Raw genomic sequence first — 24,797 nt, 5'->3', positions numbered from 1 at the left:
GTCAAAATATTTCATAAAGACACTTTTTCAAATTCATATCTTCATTTCTCGAGTGCTCATCCTTATATACAAAAAAAGAATATTTATAAGGGTTAGTTAATTCGTGCATCCAGGATGACTTCCGTAGATGCTGATTTTTTGTTGGAATGTGATTTTATTGAAAGTTTATTTATTCAAAGGGGGTACCAGAAGGAATTGCTGGTTAACATTCTTACCTATGTAAGTAATTTATGCCATGTTAGGTACTACCCATTGTTGGGTAAATGACTGGACACAAACCAATACTGTTTACGGGAAGTGGATCCCTTGGTTCACTCAAAAGCCTTTACCCTAGATTTCAATTCAGACTCCAAAATGGTAGTGGATGTAATAACAAAGGAATGAAACAGGTTGACTTCATTGACGGACCTTAAGGGTATCAACAAGGGACCCTTGAAGATTAGTTATAAGAGCAGTAAAAATTTAAAGGACCTATTTGAGAGTGGGAGTAAATTGAAGTCTGAAAATACTACTAAGAGGAAAGGTACCTTCAAATGTGGAGTATGTACACAGTGCACTTTTATTTCCAATACAGATCGGGTATTTTTAAAATGTAGGAATAACTGGGTGTATGGTAAATGTTTTAGTAACTGCAATTCTAGTGGTTAGTATATTTAGTTGTTTGTAAGACCGGCAATGCCTTTTATGTGGTCAAGACCGAACAAAAGTTGAAAAGACACATATCTGAGCATATGTATGATGTTAAGAAAGGTAATGCTAACAATGATTTATATAAACATTTTTTGGATTACCCAAGGGCAACGTATGAATTTCTTGTCTTGGAGGTTGCTATACCTGATGTGAGAGGTGGTGTCTGGGAGACTATCCTAGAGTATAGGGAATTATTGTGGCAGATTACTCTAGATGCAGGCAGGACCCCCCCCACCCCCCCGGGTTTAATGAGAATATCTCAATAGCACCTCTACTGAAACTGAGGTCTGCTAAGCTATAATGTACTATATAAATATATATATATTTTTTATAAATGCATATATTTTATAAATATATATTTTTTACAAGTCTTTTTTATAAACACATTGTTAAGACATTTCATTTTATTTTATTATTTTTTTTTTATATGAGTGATTGAATAAACAGTTTTCAGTTTCTACTATTGTATAAAGAATCATTGTCTTTTATGGTGTGTAATTACAATGTTTGGACACTAGGCAATATTCTGATACTTTTATATGTCTTTTTTAAAAATTTATTTTGTAATTTTATTGGCTATTTTATGATTAGAGGGATTATTTAATGGGCCTCAGCTATGTAATCTATTATTCTGATGAAGTTCCTGTGAACGAAAATGTATTTGGAGTGTTATCAGCGTTTTGGAGTGTTTCGTGCTTTTATTGTGTGACATTACACCTTGGAGGAATTTGTGAACTAGTGTGCTTCCTTCCAGCCTTTTTACTTCTGTTTTTTGGTGGCTAATGTGGTTGGAATCCCCGTTTTTACAACTTTTGTTTGATGTTTATATAATACTTATAAACTATCTTCATGTCAGACAATCAGTGCTTACATTAAACTTTCACTAACTTGCCATAGTTAAGCATGTAACTCTATGCATTTCAAACAATTCTACACAGTCTTACTTTCCAGACAGATTAATCCTAACTACTAAAATACATAAATACACAGATGATCTATTTACAGAAATTAGCTAGTGAGTGTATTGTTTTATTATCAGTACTTTACAGGTCTTAACAATTAGACCACCACTGACTTCATCCATTTCATTACGGTCTGCTTTATCTTATATATATATATATATATATATATATATATATATATATATATATATATATATATATATATATATATATATATATATTTGTTAGACTGAATTTACACTTATAGAAAATGCAGATTACCAAGACGACAAGCCCAAATCCATTGCATTACCAAAGTTTTTTTACAGAGAAAGAAAACACTTGGCCAACATTTAACAAAATAGCACACTGTATGTCAAACCCAAGCAGGTGGAGGACTGTGCCCCCCCCCCAACTAAATATACAAACTTTAGGATTGCAGTACAGTGGGGAAGATGGCAAATTTCTCCATGTTGGCAATGTGTCTCCATTCTCTGTAAAAAGAATCCGTAATGTTCAGGTTTGGTTAATTGAAATTTCGGTGGTGTTGTCTCCGGAATCTGCAATTCAGGTAAGTGCAAATTTGGTCTACCGAAGTAGACCCTTATATGCTTACTCAGAACAATTCATATACATTGTACACAATGAAGTAGGTCTGGTATGAAATATAAAATTTGTACTCAACCAGCATTATGAATAAACAGGACTACAGAATCAGATACACCGCATTTCTTGGTATAGCAGACTGAGTATTTACAATACTCCATATGTAGAACAGCTATACAAATAACTCCCAGCTAAGTGTGGGATCCAGAACACCAACAACTGTGAACCAGATAGTCCTACACACACACACACACACACACACACACACACATGCACACATAAACACTTATTTTTACAGCTGTGATTTTTTATCAAAAAGATTTTCCTTCCATCCTGATGCATTTCTCAGTTTACAGAACATTGCAACAGCATTAATGCCAACAGTAAACTAAATCATAGTAAATCATCTGTTGTGTGGTAGTAGAAACATAGTAGTAAGAAGTACCTTAGCACCATCAAACCTGCTACCATAACCACATACTGTCACCTACACAGTAATGATGTTGCAATGCCCAGCCAATGGATGTACTGTTGCAAATGGATGTCTTAGTTCAATATATGTTAATGAAGTATTTTTTGTAGTCAAAGGCAATCAGATAATTATTTTTTCAGTTGCCCTTACCATAAGTGCACTGGACTTCATAGACAGCACTCCATAATGAGCAAGAGCTGGAGTATATTAATATTTGCTCCCATGTCTTTTGAGCCTTTTTGTCATTGACCGTTAGGACAAAATCATTTGCCAGGCTTAACTTTCTACAGGAGAGTAGAACAGAAAGGAAATCATTGGTATAGAAACAATTGAGTAGTTTATAGAGAGGCAATAGGTCTGACATCGTCCACTCTGGTTAAGACAGTGGGGTGCATTTAGAACCTCTGCAATGGTGGATACTGATGGATCTGTGGGCTTAGCACTCGTGTAGAATTACAAGTAAGTCTGTGTGTGTGTGTGTGTGTGTGTGTGTGTGTGTGTGTGTGTGTGTGTGTGTGTGTGTGTGTGTGTGTGTGTGTGTGTGTGTGTGTGTGTGTGTGTGATTATTTTATGTTCATAGGATGTTACTAAACTAATGACCACTGGAGCCTTTACAAGCCTAGCTGCACACCACAGCCCAATATTATTTATTTGGAGTGGTGATATGTTAATAAGAAGGTGTCTAAGGGTTATGTGGGAGGGATTTTAATTTGGATAATATATACTTACAGACAGCCTCGGTCCAGATGGAACATGAGGGCCAGATTTGGGGTGAATTTCTGGTTTTCCATCCAACGGTCAAGGTTCCATTTAAATAGGTTCAGGGATGAACTCGGCTTCACATGGATAGGGAGCCTATTCCATAGCACTGAGATCCTTTGAGACATATATCTATCTCGCCAGTGGGTTCTATTTATGTGACAGGTGAAGTTCAAATCCTTGGCTGTAGTGTTTCTGGTGCTGTTTGTTTTGCACATGTGTAACAGATCCATCAGGCCTAGACCAAAGAATGCCTGATAAGTAATTAACTGGTAAGAGACTGAGTACAGAGATAGGGCCTTTAAGTGATCTGTGTAGGACACAATATTCAGTCCTGAATTCTCCCGGAAAGAAACTGTTGCGCGCGTGCATACTAGTGTAAGTGTTTTGTTAGGTGACATTGTGCTCAATGATGGGTCTGATAAGGGCTGAGTAGAGTGGTGCTATTACTTCCTGAGACCTAGATTCCATACCATTACATATAAGTTGGATGACATAGAATGGTCTTCTTAATATCTTTGCTATGTTTGGTTGAATGCCAGATTACTGTCTATGTATGTTCCCAGATCTTAACTATCTGGTCGACAATATTATCAATGGAGTAATTACCCTGGGTGGACAATTTCCCAAAGGGCATTATAATGCATTTCCTAGGGTTAAGTTTTTAAGCTGTGGCTTTGACACCGGTCATTTATCTGTGTTAAACCTTCTTGCAAGATGTGGATGCCTTGAAGGAAATCAATGATGACTCCCAATTTACAGTTGTCTGCAAACTTGGTGAGCCAACGGCCTTTGTCATTAGCTTTAATTTCTGAGAAAATGATGCTAAACAGGAGCTGGCCCAGCATGGAGCCCTGAGGTATGCCACTGGTGACAGGTCTCTTGGTAGAGGTGGTCTTAATGATCCCGACTTCTTGGGTCCTACCTGTAGCCTGCCAGCAATCCAGTGAGTTATGTATGGATTTATGCCTACCTCAGAGAATTTGTCAAAAGTACCCGAGTTGGGTATTCTATTGAATGCCTAACCAGGTTAAGGTATGTGGTATGCGTGGTTGTTACCTTCATCCATTACCTTGGTGACCCTCTTAAAGAAGTCAACAAGGTTAAGTAGCCATGACCTTCCTGTAACAAAGCAAAACTGGGATGCGTCCGATGTCTGTAGGTTGTCAATGTCCTTACTGATAATTTTCATGATGATTTGTTCCATGATTTTCCATACTAGACTTGTCAGACTGATAAGTCTGTAGTTCTTGGGGTCAGTTAATGGTCTGCCTTTATGAATAGTCATGAATGTCACAGTCCTACATTCACTTGGTACATGACCTATTTTGTGGGTGTAGTTGTGATAAAAGCGGTTCTAATACGTCATGTTTTAGATTATTCAGGAGGCAACCAAGGATATTGCTGGGGCCCATAAAAGCAGTGTTTTTTGCCTTAGGGAGTGACATCAGAATGTGATCCCTGCTGATATTTGGGAGGAGTATAGTTGACAGTATATCACTGGAGGTTGCCAGGGGGGAGTGGGGAGTGATATTAGAGCTGAATTTATCAGCCATAGGATTTGCTATGTCTCCCTCATTGATGAAAGTTGTACCCTTTAACCCTAGTTCAGCACATTGCTGAGTGTTACCTTTAAGGTTCCAGAAATATCTGAAGAAAGACTCGTGATTGCTCTTAACCTGAGAGGCTATGCTAACCTTATAGCTGACCTTCTTGGATTAAATTAGACCTCTTAGTTTCTTGTTTCATTGTATCTCAAAGGTCTTGTCTTTCTGGGAGTTACAAAGTGTTGCAGGGCACAATCAGCTGTTTGCTACAGTTTAAAATAAAAAAAAAAGAAAATCCTTTTTTTTTTTTAACTAAAACCTGAGTGCTGTAGCACTCCATGCAGGCATATATCTATTGATCTCTCTCTCTCTCTCTCTCTCTATATATATATATATATATATATATATATATATATATATATATATATCTTTCTGTCTACTTAGGTAAAGAGCTACATGATTGGAATCTCACACCACTACCACCAATGTATCAGGTACAGACCATAAATTCACACTGCACCATGATGGTTTGAGGCTATGGTCACATAATCTATACTGCTGGCTACAGATTAAGAATGAGAATAGTAATCAGCCTTTGCAGCATACAGCAAATGCACACTGCTGCTACAGGTTATGACCATTTTCCCCACATTCAGCTAGGCTTTATACTATTTGGCTATAGAATACAGGCTGCCCAGGAGTTCATCCACCTCATTATAAGCACAGTGCTTTCTATTACAATTTTGCCAACAACATTTATGATGTAAGAAAAACTATTTTTCATATGGCTACACACACACACACACACACACACACACACACACACACACACACACACACACACACACAGAGTACTGAGCCCAAATGCCCAACCTTTGTACAATCCAATATCTTACTTATAGGTGACTCCTTAGAGAGACACACTGATGTGCCACTCACCAGGCTGTGTAAATAAAGGTTATAGTCACTTACTTATAAGGTACCTTGATTTGCCACATCATGCATGCACACAGGTCTTAGCACCATGAGTACTCATATGGCACAGTCATAGTGCAGGTGGGTGTAAATGACTTGAGTCGTATCTCCCTAGAACACATGAAGAGAGATATAACAGAGCTCTCAAAATATGTGTCCAAGACAGGTATGAACCTGTCCAGGCCTACAGCACTAGGTGAAGGTACTATAGGTGGCAGTGTCTCTTGCTGTGAGGCGACAACGCTAACCGCTGCACCACCATGGCCACCCTAGCAAGTGTTAGTTTCTGTAACACAAAATTAAGATCCAAAGGAGGAGCTATTGTTTTTCTAGAAGGCCTCTTAAATAGCATCTCTTTCAAAAAGATCTTGATATGAGAATGTATTGAAAGAGGACAGACATGCTGAAATGGCTAACAAATGAACCTTGATACAGGCATATGACAGGCCATAGGACAATAACTCACACAAATATTGTAAAAACAGTTTGCACCAACTAGAAAACCTTTCCCATTTGCTTATATATGATTTTAGATTAGTAGGCCTTCATTGCCTTCATTAGTAGCTGCTGCGCATCCTCAGTAAACAGGTATCTAAAAGTTATTGAGACCTAGTCATCCAAGCAGTTAACTACAGTTGTTTGGGGTCAGGATGTATCAAACACCCATGTTCTTACATGAGTAAATCCAGTCTGTGAGGAAGCGTGTGGTAATTTCCCCTGGCCATTTCCAAAAGAAGTGAGAACCACTGTTGTGTGGGCCTGAAGGCAGTCACTGCAATGATCTTTTGGATTACTTCTGAATCCTCAGGAGTATCCTGGATATCAAGGAAAAGAAAAGAAATGAAAAGAAAGGGCTCAGCATGTCTACCACAAAATATTGCTCTGACAGAAAGTAAGGTGCCTACAGTGAGATTGTGCTGAAAAGCTATATCCCACGCTAATGTGGGTAGTCAGCATAAGATCTGGTTAACTCTTGCTTGTTTATGTATTGTCTGTAACTACTTGAAGAGGTCCTGGGGAACACAGATTCAGGGAGTTGAGATCCTTTATAAAAGCTAGCATATTCTTTATGTCTGTCTTTCTTGTCCAGATACCTTGCACTTTTATCACCTTTGAGACTGCTCCCCAAGCTAATTTTGAGGGATCTGTAGTGACTGACTGCTTTGCAGCAGAGGGAAGAAGAGGAGACCTGGATTCAGGGTTATCTGATGTTTCCACCAGGTGATTTCTTTTTTCATAAATCCCTGAACTGGAACTTGAAAAGACAATGAGTGTTGGTGCTGGGACCAGAGACTTCGGATATAATTGCATCTTTCTAATATGATTTCTTGTAAGCCATATCACAGATGCCATGAGAACAAGAATCCTAACAAATTACCTCTCAGGGATAGAAATCTGAGTGGAAAACCCCTTAATAGATTTAAATATGCATCTATGTGTTTTCCCTGTGGAAGAAAATCTCTTTGCTCTTAGGTATCTAGCAGGCACCTCACAAACACAATCCTATGTGATCGAGTCATAAAGACTTTTGAATGTCCTCTTGGAATCCTAACTTATGTAGGAGCTCTTTTACCCAAGTGAGATATTCCTGATACTTTGAAAAAGACTCTGCAAAGATAAGCAAGTTGTCTAAATAGCCTGCAGTAGGCTCTAGGCTAGAGACTTTGTCAAAATTCTTGGAGCAATGGATAGCCCAACAGTTTAGGCATGAACTGATATTGTGATCCAGACTAACAAAGCCTTAAGAAACACCTGAAATCTGGATGAAATTTGGATGAATAGGAATGTGATGATCTGCATGTTTTAAATCTAAGGGGTAACAGGTTGTGAAGTGAAAGCATTTTGATCTTGAGTACTATCACAAACTGATTCAGGAAAGAATGACTGAAAAGTGGTTTCCATGGTTTCTTCTTTTTTTACAAAAATTCTTATATAAAATCCCTTGCCCAAATGGGAAGGAGGAACAGCTTCTATTACTCCTTGCGACAACATGTGATGAAGGACAGGAGATAAGAGAGGGGTTTAGTCTATCAGATGAGGAGGAATCCACTGAAAAGGAGGAATTTCCTCCCACAGTCATCTGTATCCAAACTGAATCAGCTTCAGGACCCATTTGCATGAAACAATCTGTTGCCAAAGAGAGAAATGGAGAGTGAGACATTTTGGATGTTGTAAGGGACTGCTATGGTGTGTGTGTGTGTGTGTGTGTGTGTGTGTGTGTGTGTGTGTGTGTGTGTGTGTGTGTGTGTGTGTGTGTGTGTGTGTGTGTGTATGTGTGTGTGTTTGGCGGGGGGGGGGACAACAAGATTCCTTAAATAGTCATTTTGTCTTAATTGACTCTCCTTTATTCTGAGAGTGCCAGCGTTCTTTTTGGAACCTCCCTGTCATTACATTTTAAATATCTGTTTGCCAGTAATCAGCTGAGACTGTTTATTTTTTTTTTTTTGCCAAAACTGGAAGATGAACATAAAATTCCTTGGAAAATTTAGAGGAGAGCTGAAAATCTGAAAAATGTTACTAGAATTTGCTTACTTCTCTCACCATATGTTTTCATAACCTCTGCAACAGAATATCCAAAAACTAAATCTCGATCAAAAAGAGAATTCAGCCTTTTATTTTTGACATCTTCTGAGAGATTCTGAGAATGTAGCCAGGCAAACCTCCTTAACACAGTACCTGTGATCACAGCCACAGAAGTAGTATCTACAGTCATAAACCCACTTCAGACAACGAGTAGTGACCTGAGAACCAGCAGAAACTAGACTAAAAAAAGCAGTTTTTTTCTTACAAGAGGAAACTGCCTTATAAATACTTTTACAATTAGTCGGTATAAATTAAACATATGAGCCTGATAATTCAGTTCTAAAAACTCTAAATTTCAGTACCATACAGTTTTCCCCAAAACTTTTCAACATCTTTATCATTTTGTAAGAAGAAGAAAGATTACACTTAACAAAATGTTTGTCATCAGTTGGTTTAACTAACTCTAATAGCTGCTGGGTCAGGTCTGGTATGAGTGTATAAAAACTTGAAAGACTGAAGAACTTTGTGCATTCTCTTTGATTTCTTAGGGGCAGTAAGAAGTCTTTTAGAGAGTTCAGGACTGCAAGCTGTAACTAACACATCTTCAAATGCTGACAACTCTCAGGGTGGAATGGGTGAAGGTTCAGGGAATTTCAGTTGTACCAATTCATAGTATGTTCTGAAGGACTGAGAAACCTCAGTGTTCTCCCACTGAAAACACTGGCACATTCTGGAAATAGTCTCAGAGAAAGTAAATCCTTCACAAGGAGATTCAGGTATCACATTTCCCTCAGAGTTGTAATAAGAAACCTGAGGAGAAAAACCTGCATCTGTCCCTTTATAATATGCCCCTATAGATTCAACATCTTCAAACTCTTCAGGGAAAGAGGAATTACTTTCCATTTACCAGTAACCATCTTAAAATATGTATCAATAGCTTGTACTAGACCCAGAAGAAGTTAAATGTTTTATTTTCTGTTTCTTTTGATGGGAAAGTTAGGGCAAACAGAAATAATTTTGCTAGCAACAGCTTCCTTAGTGATGGGCACACCATTCTGGCTAAGCAGGGGCACATTACTAGCAGCTTCTCCCATAACCAACAAAAGTGGCTGTCCATACCCATTGAGGGGACCCTAACACTTGTAGAGAATATAGTGAACCTCCAGTCCATGATGGCTGAATGGACAACACCAGATAGATCCAAGGAAAAAAATGTGTGGTCTGAGGAATCAGCTTTGGCCACAACAGTCATCTACCTGTGTCGGAGCCAAGTTACCAGCTGCTGTGTTGGCAAAGGCTACTTAGTTAACTTTTTTATTTTGTGGTTGGAAGAATGACCAACCAAGGAACAGGAATTTTGTTCCATTATCAAGGCAAAAATGGTTCTTATTTCTCAGGCAACTTAGCAGCAAACGTCTGTAAAACAGAAAAGTTTTAAAAAGTCCCTTTTCCACCAAAAATACAGTAAAAAGCACATCAAAAATTCTTTGGCCCCAAAAAAGTAAAATAAAGAATGTTTCTCCACAGAAAAAAAAAACATTTTGAGCAACTTTCCTCATAAAAATAAAAAAAAAGTATGAAGTATGCAGGTACTTAAACAAATGCATCAATACATGGGCTAAACTATTGGCTAGGCTTATAAGGGCCTCTGGGCCAATAGTCTAGTAAATTCCTATGATCCTAAGTGTACTCCAGTTTAAATGTACATAAAAGTAAAGTGACAATCATTAAAAATACTTTCTTGAGCTTTAAAATAGTTGTTTTTTTTAACACAAAACTTAGTTCAAACAATGGAAAGGTAAAGTGTAAGGTTTTATCCCCAAAGAGAGCTTACCTGCCCAGGAATGAACTGTGCTTGCCAACCATTGATCCTTGAAAGCCAGCACAGGAGTACTATTCTTTGCAACACAAAAGCTCTAAAGGGCTTAGAACCCAAGACATTCTTTTTAGCCAACTCAGCTTGAGCTGATTAATGGTTTGTGCACCCTGAAGCTTTGGAACCTGTCCAGCTGCGGTATCCTATGCAGGATAAAACCCATATAGCTTTGGCTACTGCAGCAGTGAGCAATATGAAGAACATCAGCAATTACAGGATGTTAATTTGCACAGGATAGCAGTCCATCTGTCTTTCTAACTTAGAGGCAGTAGCATACTAGCACACTGTGGAAATAGTTCCTTTCAATTTATTTAGAATTATGGTAACGGCAGGATTCTTTTCTTTGACAAGAATGCTCCTTAGAACTTCCTCAGCTACTATCCACCCAGGTAACCTGATTGAGAGCCCTCTGGCACACTCCCTAGGATTCTGCATTCTAACTCTCTGCACCATTAACAGTCTTAATATGCAGCTCAAAACAAGATACGTCTAACTAGTTACCTAACTGATCTGCCTCCTTCAGAGCCTGTCTTTCTGCAGTAAATAGGGGAACCTCTGCATGTCTCTTCAGTTAGCAGTCCTGTGTAAAACAACACCATATTTATGTATTCAGCAGATAATATCCATATCACTGTATCCCTGAGTATCATTTCAGTTTGCATATACAAGCAATAACAGCCCGAATCCTGTTTTCTTATTTTTAATAAGAATGCAAAGGGATCTTCAACAGGGATCTTACATAAGAAATTGTGACAAAAATCTGTTTCAGTAATTGATATGCTAATGCCAAAGTAATAATTCCTGTACAACTAGTTTTCCCTTTTTTTGGTTTGTTCTTCCTTAAGGAAAGTGTACACTGCCCTTACAGCTGGAAAATTAAATTTCTTCTGAATTAGGTTAAGTTGTATATCTATCTATCTATACATTTACATATCTATATCTATATCTAATCTATATATATATATATATATATATATATATATATATGGATTCCATACACCAGATCAAATTTTCACTAATTCAAAATATTGCATGGAATGCTCACTGCAGTGAAAGTGCAGTTAATCGAAAGTGCACTTAGCGACGTTCAGTACAACAAATGGGTGTTGTACTGAACTTCCATGCAGTACTGAACTTCCATGCAGTACTCACAGACCTTAGGGTTAGGGTTAGGGCACGGGTCATAGCCCTGTAGGGCTATCCCCTTACCATGACCCATGCCCTAACCCTAAGGTCCGTGATGACTGCAGCAAAGTGAAGGGCATAGCAATGTCCTCCACTATGGTGTGATAGTCACGAACCTTAGGGTTAGGGCATGGGTTAGGGTAAGGGGATAGCTTTACTAACTATCCCCTTACCCTAACCCGTGCCCTAACCCTAAGGTCCGTGACTATCGCACCATAGTGAAGGTATCCCCTTACCCCAACCCATGCCCTAAGCCTAAGGTTCATGACTATCGCACCATAGTGGAGGACATAGCTTGTTTTTTATGTCCTCCACTGTGCTGTGGTGCTTTTGGTGAAGTGCACTTTCGCAAAAGTTCACTTTCGTTAAAGTGAACCTTCGCAGAAGTGTGGCTTCCTATTACAAGTTCGAAGTAGTGAAATTTCGTTCTTGTAATAGGAATCCATATATATATATATATATATATATATATATATATATATATATATATATATATAGGTTCACTATAGAATCCCGAAATACTGAAATCCCAAATTTCAGTATTTCGAAATTGTATAGCCGAAAGCTTTAAATCGCGAAACACCAGAAGTGCGAAATTCAAATACCAAAGTTCAGAGCTTCTGGTGTTGCGGTGTGTGAATGGATAGGTGTAAGTTCAGGTAAATATGTATGAGTGTGTTGGTTAGGGACTTTTGTGTATGTTAGTGTGTGTTTTGGTTGTGATGTATGTGTGCAAGTGGTTGTGAAATGTGTGGGTGTGCGTTACCTTTGTGTGTGTGATTGTGCGATCTCAGAGTTAGTATATATAAGTAGGGGGGTGGGGGGCGTAGCCCCGCACATGGGGGTGCGGGGGGGGCTTGGCCCCCTTCTTGTCTGTAGTGTAGGATTGTATGTTTGATTATGGGGGGAGATTGTGTGTATGTGTGTGTGGTGTATTTGTAGTGTAATTTCGCAGTTATGGGTTTCGGGATTTCAAGCTTTTGGGCATAGAATTTCGAAATACTGAAATTCGGGATTTCAGTATTTCAGGATTCTATAGTGAACCCCTATATATATATATATATATATATATATATATATATATATATATATATATATATATATATATATATATGCATGTCTATATGGTTTACATGCTATTTGGTTGAATGGAATGTGTGTCTAAAGTATGCAAGTGGTTGAAGTGCGGTTTGATGAATGGTGTAGTGTTATGTATGGAGGTAAGTGGGGTTCAGCATTAGTGGTTAGAAATATGTGTGCAATCGTATATGGACTAGGTTACATAAGAGGATAGATTTAGTGCTGTACAAGGGTCTTGAAATTAGAAAAGGGAGCTAGGGAGAAGTCTCAACAGCAAGTACTAAGAAAGATAAGTGAAAAGGACATGAACACTAGGAAACCATTTGATATGTGGGGACTTTCTATAAGGAGTCCCGAAATATGTTGACTGCACTGCCAAAAAATGGACTTGTATACTAAGTCTGAGATTGCCATTTCCCAGAATATTTCCTTTTCTCCAAGGTATGATGATCTCCAGATATATATATATATATATATATATATATATATATATATATATATATATATATATATATATATCTTTGAGTGGGGGCTTCCACCCCATATTGGGGAGATAGTTTAAAGAAGTGCAATGTTTGGTTTCATTCCCCTGCATTTTTGGTCTTTTTCTTTTTTTCAGAGTGTTGACACTCAGCATTTTGAGTCTTATTTCAATAGAGAGCTTGAACTCTAAGGGGAACTAGGTTGACCACAGATATATTCAGCTACAGGGCAGTCGGTCAGTGGAAGGAATAAAAAAGTAAAAAAAAGAAAGAAAAGAAATAACATGCAAGATATCACAGGAGAAGTTTTGTAAGAAAGGATTTAAGTTCAGAGAGACATATTAAGTGTATAGGATAGATAATTTTCCCTTACAGGGATTGTATCACTTAAGTTGACTATTCCTTCTTTTCATTTCAAAATCACAGTTTAACTTGTGTGAACAGTTTTAATCACAGCAAGGAAGGAAAGCCTCACCTGGACATTGAAGGTAAACGGAAAGCCTTCAGTGAAGAACAGAAAACTCTGCTATAGAAGATTTATGCCATGGAGTTGTCAAATCATCAACTAAAATCATCACATCCACCTGCTTTCAGCTTCCTCTACATAACTAGAACTATTACTAACCTGTACAGATCAGCATAATGGATCAACAGTTTAAAATATATACTAAAATGAATAATTTCACAACCCTCCAGTCAGTAGCACGTCTCTCTCTCTCTCTCTCTCTCTCTAGATATATATGTATTTATGTATATAGATATATATATATATGTGTGTATACATATGTATATATATATGTGTGTGTGTGTGTGTGTGTGTGTGTGTGTGTGTGTGTGTGTGTGTGTGTGTGTGTGTGTGTGTGTGTGTGTGTGTGTGTGTGTGTGTGTGTGTGTGTGTGTGTGTGTGTGTATATATGGATTCACTTGAGAATCTCGAAATTCCAAAACATGGAATGTCATATGATCGAGACCATATGATCAATGTTTCAGAATATCGAGATTCCAAAACAAATCCAAAATTAAAAAAACAATTTTTAAACATTTCTGCAGGGGGGCACGCCCCCTGCACATTCCACACACCCCTACTTAAATATACCAGTTCTGAGATCGCACTATAGCGAGGAAAAGAGACATCTCCCATTCCACGCTGTATACAGATGTCAGAATTTAGAAGCTCTAAAACTTCAGTCATATGGTCTCGACCATATGAATTTCGAGGTTTTAGGATTTCGAGATTCTGAAGGGAACCCATATATATATATATATATATATATATATATATATATATATATATATATATATATATATATATATATATATTAATGCATTTTGTGTGAAGATTCTAAAGCACTGAAACATTATATCTGAATTGTTAGCTTTCTTTTCTTGTTTCCTAGCTATTTAGAATTGTTTTATTTTTCCGTTAACTTTTTTTAGTTCAACTCATCTCCTTTGTCTTGCATTTATATAATACATTTTTACAGTGTTTAAAAAAGTGAAAAAAAAAGTTTTTCAAACTGTGGCTGAAATAAGTTTCAATATAAAACTCTGAAGGCATGATTGTACTGAGTCATATGACAGCAAAGGGTCACTTTTCTGGCCTTTTTCATCAAAGTAAAAACATTGCCTGTTTTTCCCATTATGATAATTTTCTGGTGTGAACTTACTAAAAATCTGAAGATGTTCAAGAATCCTTGTCCAGGTCATGGCTTGGACAGCTACATTTTCATTTCCATCCCCAGACCCTAGCACAGCTCCCAGCTGTGTTCCCCATCTTCCACTCATGCCCATTTCTTCATCCCCATCACTACATACAACTTCTCAGGAAGAAAACCTTGTGAGACACCTTACATTATCCTCTTGGAGTGAGGGATCTCATATGGAGTTATGATAATAGAACCAGGAACATTCATGAATGCAGTAGTTGAGTCAGAATCCGACAAGACAGTAGCCAGTGTATGATATCATGATGTCAACACTAACTTCTATTCTTCAAAGGATGGTGTGCGAGACTCCTGTTCTCCACTAGAGATTATGCAGTCATGTGACTCCCCCTAGCCTTTCCATCAAGATATGAGAACTGGCAGTCATGCACTTCATCCTGTTACTCATCCCTCGCTAGTCCTGCCATCAGCCTGACAATATTTCCTAATATGACATGGTGGAACAAATGATGGCACAGATGGGTACCATGCTTCTGCTGCGAATGGACTAGTCCAATGGCTTAGGTATTTTCATATTTTGTGTGTGCATGCATATGTATGTGGACATGTGCTTGTGTGTGTATATGTGGTTGTGTGTGCATCTGTATATAATAAGTTTTAAAGAAAATATCACATTTTGTGTCTCTGTTCTTCCAATATAAACTTGTTACTGAAGGTGTACCCAAACACTATAATGCCAAATGTATGCAATAACAAAGAAAGAAGAATGTAATACTAAACTTAACTAAACATGATAATTCTATATACTGCAGTTCTAAAATCACTAAAAATTCACTGTAATTATTAAACATAGACCAAAGTTTATTTTACTTTTATTTCCATTTCTAGTTGTTTCACTATGCAAAAAATGTTAATTTCAAAACACAAAGTGGTGATGATATATTTCTGGATGCAAATGGTGACCCTCCAGCTGTTTATGATTTGCTTCTATGGCAAACTGATAAGAATGAAACATCAAAGTATGTTGACATTGGCCGTTTTGATTTTAGTGCTAATGAAGTACTTACCTTCAATAAAAGTGCTTTTATCATAACAACTGGAGAAACAGAGGTGAACAATAAATATCATTTTATATTCTGGATTTAAGTAAAATGACAAAATTAATGTGTATAGAGTATTTTCTTGTTCTGATTTCTTCAAATCGATGTTGCATGACTAATAATGTACCCCTAAAATACAGTACGTGTCCAAAAACTGTTCAGGGTTTGGCAAAAAAAAAAAAAAAACAAGAGTTTCAAAAACTGTTATGGTGAGAGGCTAACAGCTCTTATTACAACAAAAAGTAAAGAAAACGATGGTAGCATTATTTTATTATTAATGTTAATGGTTAACTCTTGCAGTAATGGGTTTCATATTTGGGAGAACCATGAACAAGTGTGATACCATTCTTTTCAGTGGAAGATAGCAATTAGAAACCACAGAAAGATATTCATAGGTTCATAGGTTCATAGGTAGATACTAGGCTATCGGCCCAAGGGCCTAAGTAAGCCGAGCCAATAAGGTTCCCTGGCTTATGCCATACAATAAAGTTATTTTCCTGTGCCCCTGTCAAGCAGAGCCACAGAACTGATCCCCAGGGTGTAGTTCTTATTTCTCATCCAGTTATCAAGATTTTTCTTGAAGAGTGCTAATGAGGAGCTTTGTTTGATATAGATAGGTAGCTTGTTCCAGCGTATAGGAAGTCTCTGGGGCAGGAATCCATCCCTTCAGCATGTCCTGTTTATTGTGGTGACAAGGTTTAGGTCCCTAGAGAGTGTAGCTTGGAGGGATTGGGATTTCTTTAGGTGTAGCATGTCCAACAGGCAACAGCTCTGGGTTTGACATAGCTTTATATGTTAGGCAGAGATCACCTCAATGTAGACGATATGCTATGGAGTAAAGCTAGAGTTTTTTGAGACGGTCAGGGTAGGGCATCTTTTTGAGGCCAGTAATCCACTTTGTGAGGTACTTCTGTGGCTTTTCCAGCTGCTGCAGATGTCTTGTGAGGTACATTCCAAAAGGGGCATTGTACTCTATAATGGGTCGAGTGAGTGTTGAGCAGAGGGGAACAATGACCTCTTTATTCCTGGATGAGAACCCTTTTGTGATGAGGTGTGCCACGTAGAAGGATTTCCTGACTATGTGGCGATGTGATTATCAAAGGAGAGACTACTGTCCACCTGGGTCCCAAGGTCTGTTATCACACATTCAGTGTTAAATACATTATGTGGTAGTTCATGGGTATAAAGTTTTTACCAGAGGGGATGACCATGCACTTTTTGGCATTGAGCTTGAGGCCATGGCTCTGACACCAGGCATCTGTCTAAGTGAGGCCTTCTGTAGGATATCCACATCATTTGGGGACTCAACTATGGCTCCGAGTTTAGTATACACAATCACCCAATGAGTAAACCAGACAGCAATATATAAAAGTCCCAAGTAAAACAAAACACTGTATTACAGCAAGAAGCACAGCACATAAAATATCCACCAACACTCGTAGATGTTGATATATCTTTTATTAAAGATATAGCGAACATCTACGAGTGTTGATGGATATTTTATGTGCTGTGCTTCCTGCTGCAATACAGTGTTATGTCTCCTAGTTTACTGTCATTGGTGAACTTCGTTAGCTAAAGGCCTTCATTGTTAGCCTGGACTTCAGAGAAGTAGATACCAAACAGGAGAGGTCCCAGGACTGAACACTGTGGTACTCCACTTCTCACTGGTTTGAAGTCAGATTTGGTGTCTGCAACTTTTACAGTGTGGGTTCTGTCAGTGAGCCAGCTGGCAACCCATCTTGTGATGTAGGGATTTATGCCTAGTTTAGTGAGTTTGGCTATAATTCCAGAATGGGAGATGGTGTTGAAAGCCTTGATGAGGTCAAGATAGGCTGTGTGAACCACCTTACTCTCATCTACAAGCTTTGGTGACTGCCTCAAAGAAGTCAATTAGGTTCAGGAGGCATGATCTGCCTTTCACAAACCTGAACTGGGTGGTGTCCAGAGTTTGGAGGTTACCAATGTCTTTGTTTATGACTTCCATGATGATACGTTTCATAGCCTTACAGACCAGGCTCATCAGGCTAATAGGGCAATAGTTCCCGGGATCAGTGGTGGCTCCCTCTTTGTGGAGTGGGATAACTGTTGCTGTGCGCCATTCAGTGGGAACAAAGCCTGACATGAGTCTATGATTGAACATGGTGGTAGGTGGGAAGCCAGTTCATTCAGAAAAGTTTTAAGCAGCATAAAAATGTTCACTCATTGAAAGTTATCAATATAGTATGCACATTTGTTTTGCACTGCCCTGAATAGTGGCTAAAATTTTTTAAATAAATTGAACAAATGGACTATAAGCAGAAATGCCATAGACTCTGATGTTTCTTTATTAACAATAATTAGCATGATAAATCAGGATAACTCAAAGCACATACATGATGCTTTGGAAAGCAGTGCCACAATCATTTTGTGACCCACATTTAGCAGTTTGGACATTACTTAAAATATAATAATATCCATGGCAGGCAACAACTGCATATGTCACACAGATACCCAGTATTATTTGTCTTTTCTACCTCAGTAAGGGTGCTATTAGCCTATCCCAAATGGAAGTGGTTTATTTCATGCATTAGATCCATAGATTTTTGTTCACAGATATTTCAATGCAATTTGGTGTTATGGCCATACTACTCCTTGCCAGTACCCAGCCTTAGGCCACACCCTTTCTCAAGGTGGATTAGACCAGTCAATCCTGATGTAAACTTATGGGGATCCATGCAATCATCCAGGTTCAGTTTGAAGGATGCTAGTAAACTGTACAGTATAACTTGCAGGGTAGGTCTTTTCCAGTGGTCAGAGTGTCATTTTGTAAAAAAACTGTCTTTTCCCATATTTTGTTTATCTGTTGGTGAATATTTATGTAGCTATTTCTACTGTTAGTGGAAGTTTTAAACTTGAAGAGGTATGGAAGATTGAGCACAACTGTGTCTGCACTGGTGCAGAAGGCTAGGCATAGACCTCCCCTGAAAGTTTGTAAGATATTAAACAGACAGTTCTTTTGGCTTCTTTTGGTATCATAAGGTCTTTAAGCTTGTGATCTTCTTGGTTAGGACAGTCTGTGGTTCTGATTCCACTAAATATTAGTATGAACTCGAATGGCAATGTCCAAACAGAGAAATACTGTTTGCATTCTTAGTGCTAACCCATGGCAGCACATTCCCTTTCTTAGAGATCAACTATTCCAGGACGATTTCATTGTTACTTCATTGGCTAAAGGTTCTTCTATTAACAGGAGATTGTGGATAAAAATGTCCTTCAAAATCTGTCTGATTCTTCCAGCGACACTGATCATAATGCAAACATGCTCTTACATATGGTACTGGCCTAGATAGTTGTTTCTTATCTCCACAACAGTTTTTCTTATCAGACAATTTCCTAGACTACAGAAGTAAACTAGCCATTCTGCAAATAAGTGGTGTACTACATTGCCTACATCTTTTAATAGTTTTTTTAGGTATGAGATACAGTGGTCCACCTTGTCTACAGGTAACAAATGCTCTCTCTAGATCTGTATCTATCTATATATATATATATATATATATATATATATATATATATATATATATATATATAGAAGAAGCTTTTGTTGTCCAATTCTTCTTCTTCTCCTTATTAATATAATACACTCAAAAGTAAAGGTGCCTAAACGTATGTGTTAAACGTATTTTTCATGCTTTCTGTCACTTTTGGGAATACACTTTGCAGCACAGTGTGCTGTGGCATTTATGTACCCGTTCCCTTCCATCCTGTTCTCAATTACATCTTCATTGGATGAATAACGGCTATGTTCAGTACATAAGAATTTCTTAAGCTGGTTACCAACTGATTACTGTTTAGCACCTTTAGGCCTCATCTGTTTATTCAGGACTTGGGTATAACAATAATACAAACCATCAACACATGGGTGAACAGGTTGAGCAACTGAGATATGTAATCCCCTCCCCCGGGTCTCAGGAATGTGAAAAAGGTAATGACAGCAAACATCTGAGCTACAGTATTGCATGGCTCTATAGTCAAAAGTTGGAGAAATGCTTGAAGAGTATTTTATAAGTAATTTCTTGTAGATAATGAGCATGAAGGTTCTTCACAGAAATTACTGTAGTCTTCATATACTTTCAGACCCCAGTCATTAAACACACTACCTATTTAGAATTATGGTCTACAGGCACATTTAATGAGGTTTATATTACAATCATTGGCTTGATTTACCCTTGGACTTACAGCATAGAGCCTTCTTTTATCTCAGCTCTTTGATAAAGGAGAAATATTGTCAGTGGTAAATTTTATCTTTGAATTTTGTCCCACATTCTGTGTTATTTTTTCATCACTCCATTCACTTCATCTGCTGTGCTATCTGCTGTGTGGTAAGACACCCCCTTCAAGTCATCATTAGCAATAGACGCCTTCATTGACCCAAGACACCCACAATGTTCATTTGGTCCTACTTGAGCCAATCAAATTACAATCAAACAATCTAGTCGGGTGATTTTTAACTATCCCTCTATTGACTGGGAAACTTATACGAGTATCAACATGTTTACACAAAGGTTTCTGGAATTTGTTAACACTAATGACCTGGAACAAATAATATGCAACCCCACAAGGGGCTCAAATATTCTGAACTTGGTCCTCACCACCATGGGTGACTGTTGCACCACAAGTATAGGACCTGTCACTAATCTTGTGTATTCACATATGACAATAAGGCTCAGGTGTTCATTTAAGGTATTTATTACACACAAACACAACAGGATGGATGACTGGAACATAAAACTTAAATGAACTAACTAACGGACTGACTGCTACACACGTGCATGCTTTCAGTCCAGCTTCGAACCAGTTTGAGTAAGAGTCTACTAATACCAAATAATGTTTAACATTCCATTCAAAAATATCTGTGGCTATTGCCAACCAAGGTAGTTCAGGAATCTGGTTTAGCTGAAGTGTTCTTGGTCTTTTAACATATATGGCCAAAATACTAGTCCTCTTGCCCTTTTTTGGTAGGATCAGTTCCCAGGTGACCTCATTGCAAAATTTTAATGTACTCTTGTTGCAATGATTTTGGAATTACTACTTTTGGACCTTTCATGATGATACCATCTTCCATCAAAATCTTGGTCCCTATAAGGAAAACGTGCTCCACTTCTAGTGGTAACCAAGATTGCTTTGCTGGCAGTCCTTGACTGATAAAATGATTGAGCTTCTAGAGAATTGGATCTGAAGCTATGTGAGTTCTTATCCCATCAAGACTTGTGGAAGAAAAATTCTGACTTCCATGACTTCAAAATCAGCTTTGTCAGTGTCATGATGTTCAATGGTTCATGTGATTTGGGTGATCGGTACAAAGTATCAGCAAGATAAAGAAGTTTGCCTTTTGTGCAAATAATATTAAAATTGTACTTTTGCAATTTTAACATCATGTGTTGCAATCTAACTGGAGCTGTAACCATTGGTTTTCTCAAAATAGTAACCAGAGGTTGGTGGTCAGTCTCAGTCTAGATAGGTTGACTATAAATATAACCACTGAACTTCGAGCAAGCAAACACTATTGCCAAAAGCTCTTTATCGATTTGTGCATACTGCATCTTAGTTTAGGTTAGAGTTTTAGATGCATAGGCTACTGGTCTGCCCTCTTGAAGAATGACTGTACCAAGACAAAATTCTGAAGCATCACAGGAAAGAGTTACAGGTTTGTGAACATCTCTTAAAGTGGGTGGATTGTCAGTTTTCTGTTTCAGGATATCAAATGCTCCTTGGTGTTATTCTAACCAGGACCAAGTTGCATTTTTGCATGTCAGATCTCTTAGTGGTACTGAAAGCTCACTCAAATCAGGAATGAACTGCCTAAATAGTTGACCATGCCAAGAAAATGTTCTAAGGGTGTGCCATTATCTGGATCTGGCATCTTAAGAATTGCCTTTTGCTTGGACCGATCAGGTCATAAACCTGAATTGGTAAACAAATGACCCACATAAGTAACTTCTTGTAGCCTGAAATTACATTTCTGAGGATTCAGCTTAAGATTCACCTCAAAAGCATGTTCTAGAACTTTCCTGAGGTTTCAGTCATGTTCAAGTTCACCATTGCCTTGAACAAGAATATCATCTACTATAATAGCACATGGTAGCTTGAAAATATTTGCTCCATTGCACGATGGAAGACTTCACTGGTCGAATTTATCACAAATGGCATTCTCAAAAATCTGTACCTTCCAAATGGTATACTGAAAGTGGTTAGCAACGAAGACTTTTGATCAAGCAAAATTTGCCAGACTGAACTTTTTGCATCTAAGACAGAAAAAACAGTGGCATCTGGCATAAAATCAGTCACTTCTTCTGCTGTTCACATCAGATAATGAGGTCATTTAAGTACTTTATTCAAATCTCTTGGGTCAATACATATCTGAATATCATCTGAGCTTTTCTTATGAGCTACTACCATGGAAGATACTCATCCAGTTGGTTCTTCCACTTGGCAAATCACTCCTAGCTGCACCATTCTGTCTAGCTCTGCTTTGACTCTGTCCTGCATCGCTACTGGAACTTTCCATGCTGGTCTGATAACTGGGCTTACTGCATGGTCTAACATCATGGAGATTACAACTAGAAGCCAGCCAAGCTTGTCTTTGAAAATATCAGCATATTCTGAAAAAATATTCTGTGTGAAACTTGCACTGTAATTTTTGCTCACATGGTGGACTTCTTTATTAAATGAAATCAGTCCCATTTTCAAATCTCTTTGAGGGCTAGCAGTAACTGCACATGTCTCTTGACTACGTAAAACTGCAAATCATAGGGGTTCATAGCAGAATAACATGAGCCTTCAGTTTGAATCTCTTAACCGCCATAAACAACAAGCTTCGCACACTTTGCCAAATCAAGTTGTTTACCAGCTTTTGCTTTCGCAAACACTTCTGCTGACATAACATTGCACTTTCAACCAGTATCAACTTCGAGCTCAACAGGTGTCCCATTAATCTGAACAATACAAAATACTTTTTGCTATGCCAACAAATCTACTGTGTTAATCTTTTCCTTAAGCGCAGACACACCATCAACATAAAAAGTAGGGTCGCAGCTTTCTATTTGATCAGCTTGCTTCTTTGAGTGCTTTCTCTTAATAAAAGAATGTGCCTCTTTAAATTTACAAAGTTTTCTGAAATTATTCCACTTTTTACATCTGTGGCATTGCTAACCAAATGCTAAGCACTTCTCTCATTTGGGCTCATGGTTTCCACCACAATTATGGCAGTTAACTATGAGGTTTACCATGGGTGTTGCAAAATCCCCCCACAGTTTTGCTGAGTGTGCTCTGGGTTTTACTGAAGCTGCCCTGAGTCTCATTGTAGGAACCATACTCTTTGGCTTATATATTTTAATCTCGTGCTGCATATTATCAACATTCATGCTGGAAGAAGCTGTCAGCATGCATTTTTCAGTCATAAGCATGTTCGTGTGCTTTTCTGTAAGCTTGTATATCTGACAAATCGCTATGGCTTTGCTTAAAGTTAAATCACTATCTTGAGGTAAAATCTTTCTCACTGCATCATTATTAACATCACACACAAGCCTGTCTTTTATCAACTTATCTCTTAGTTCACCAAATCTGCATATTTATGCCTCCTTGTTTCTCAAGTCAGTTATATATGCTGCAAAAGATTCACCAGGCTTTTGATTTCTTGTGTAAAATATGTGTCTTTCCATTTAATATTTGTCTAAGGGTTGCACATTTCTCTAAATTTAAGTTTCAAGCACTCTGGGTCTTCCCACATTTCTGCCTGTATCACAATATGGTGGTCTTCCCCTTCTCCTGCATACACAATGTGTGCATATACAAATGAATGTTCTCTCTCAGTGGCTTCAGAACCAGCTAAATTAAGCAGAATAAATACTTTTGTATGTGTGCCTTTGTCAGAAAAAGCAGCCTGTATAAAAAATATTGTATTCTTGCTCACTCTCCATTGTTCTGCAATTTTGTTATCAAACACAAGTGAAGCAGGTCTGCAAAATCCCTCTGCCATCCCAAATAGTTTCAAACACACACCAGGTATGTAAAGTAATATTCAATTGCACAACAGACTCTTTGAAATAACTGTACTCTTTGAAAAGACTGTGCTGTAATACTACTTACACTGCCAACACTTTGCAGACTTCAGATACTTTGAATAGTTTTAGTTATTGCAAAAAAGTAGGACATTGCAAAAAAAAATGGTAATTTTCTCTTTTTTCAAACATTTTATGTGACTGGATACTATTTCAAATGTTTTCATAATTATTTTGAGTACTTCTATCAATATCTCGCAGTTTCAGACATGTCATTCTTTCAGTAATATGTTTTGAGGGTTTTGAATGCTTTGCTTCATATTCATCAAGTAAAAAAATCATTTATAGGTTCATAGGTTCATAGGATGGTACTAGGCTATCTGCCCCAGGACATTTATAAGCCTAGCCAGAGTGTGTTTGGCTTTTGCCACCCTTTTAGATTAGTTGACTGTGCCTCTGTATAGTAGGTCACAGAAGATAGCCCTTTTAAGGTTATTTTACTGTGCCTCTGTCTAGTAGTGACACAGAAGAGATCCCAGGGGTAAACCTATGATCTCCCATCCACTCGTCAAGATTTCTCTTGAAGAGGGTCATTGAGGGGCTCTGCCTAACATGGATTGGGATTTTGTTCCAGAGTGAGGGGAGCCTCTGGGATATGAATCTGTCCCTCCAGCATGTCCTATTTATTTCTGTGCTGAGGTTTAAGTCCCTGGGGCATGTGGCTCTAAGGGATTTGGATTTCTTGAGGTGGAGCATGTCCATTAATTCTGGTTTGGACATGGCTTTATACGTCAGGCACAGATCACCTCTGAGTAGGCAGTAAGCAACTGAGTAGAGCTGGAGTTTCTTTAGCCTAAC

The sequence above is a fragment of the Protopterus annectens genome, chromosome 11.part0 (assembly GCF_019279795.1).
Source record: "Protopterus annectens isolate FY-2018-M chromosome 11.part0, PAN1.0, whole genome shotgun sequence".
Lineage (NCBI taxonomy): Eukaryota > Metazoa > Chordata > Ceratodontiformes > Protopteridae > Protopterus > Protopterus annectens.
The sequence above is the reverse complement of the archived record's forward strand: the minus strand, read 5'-3'. Positions refer to the sequence as shown.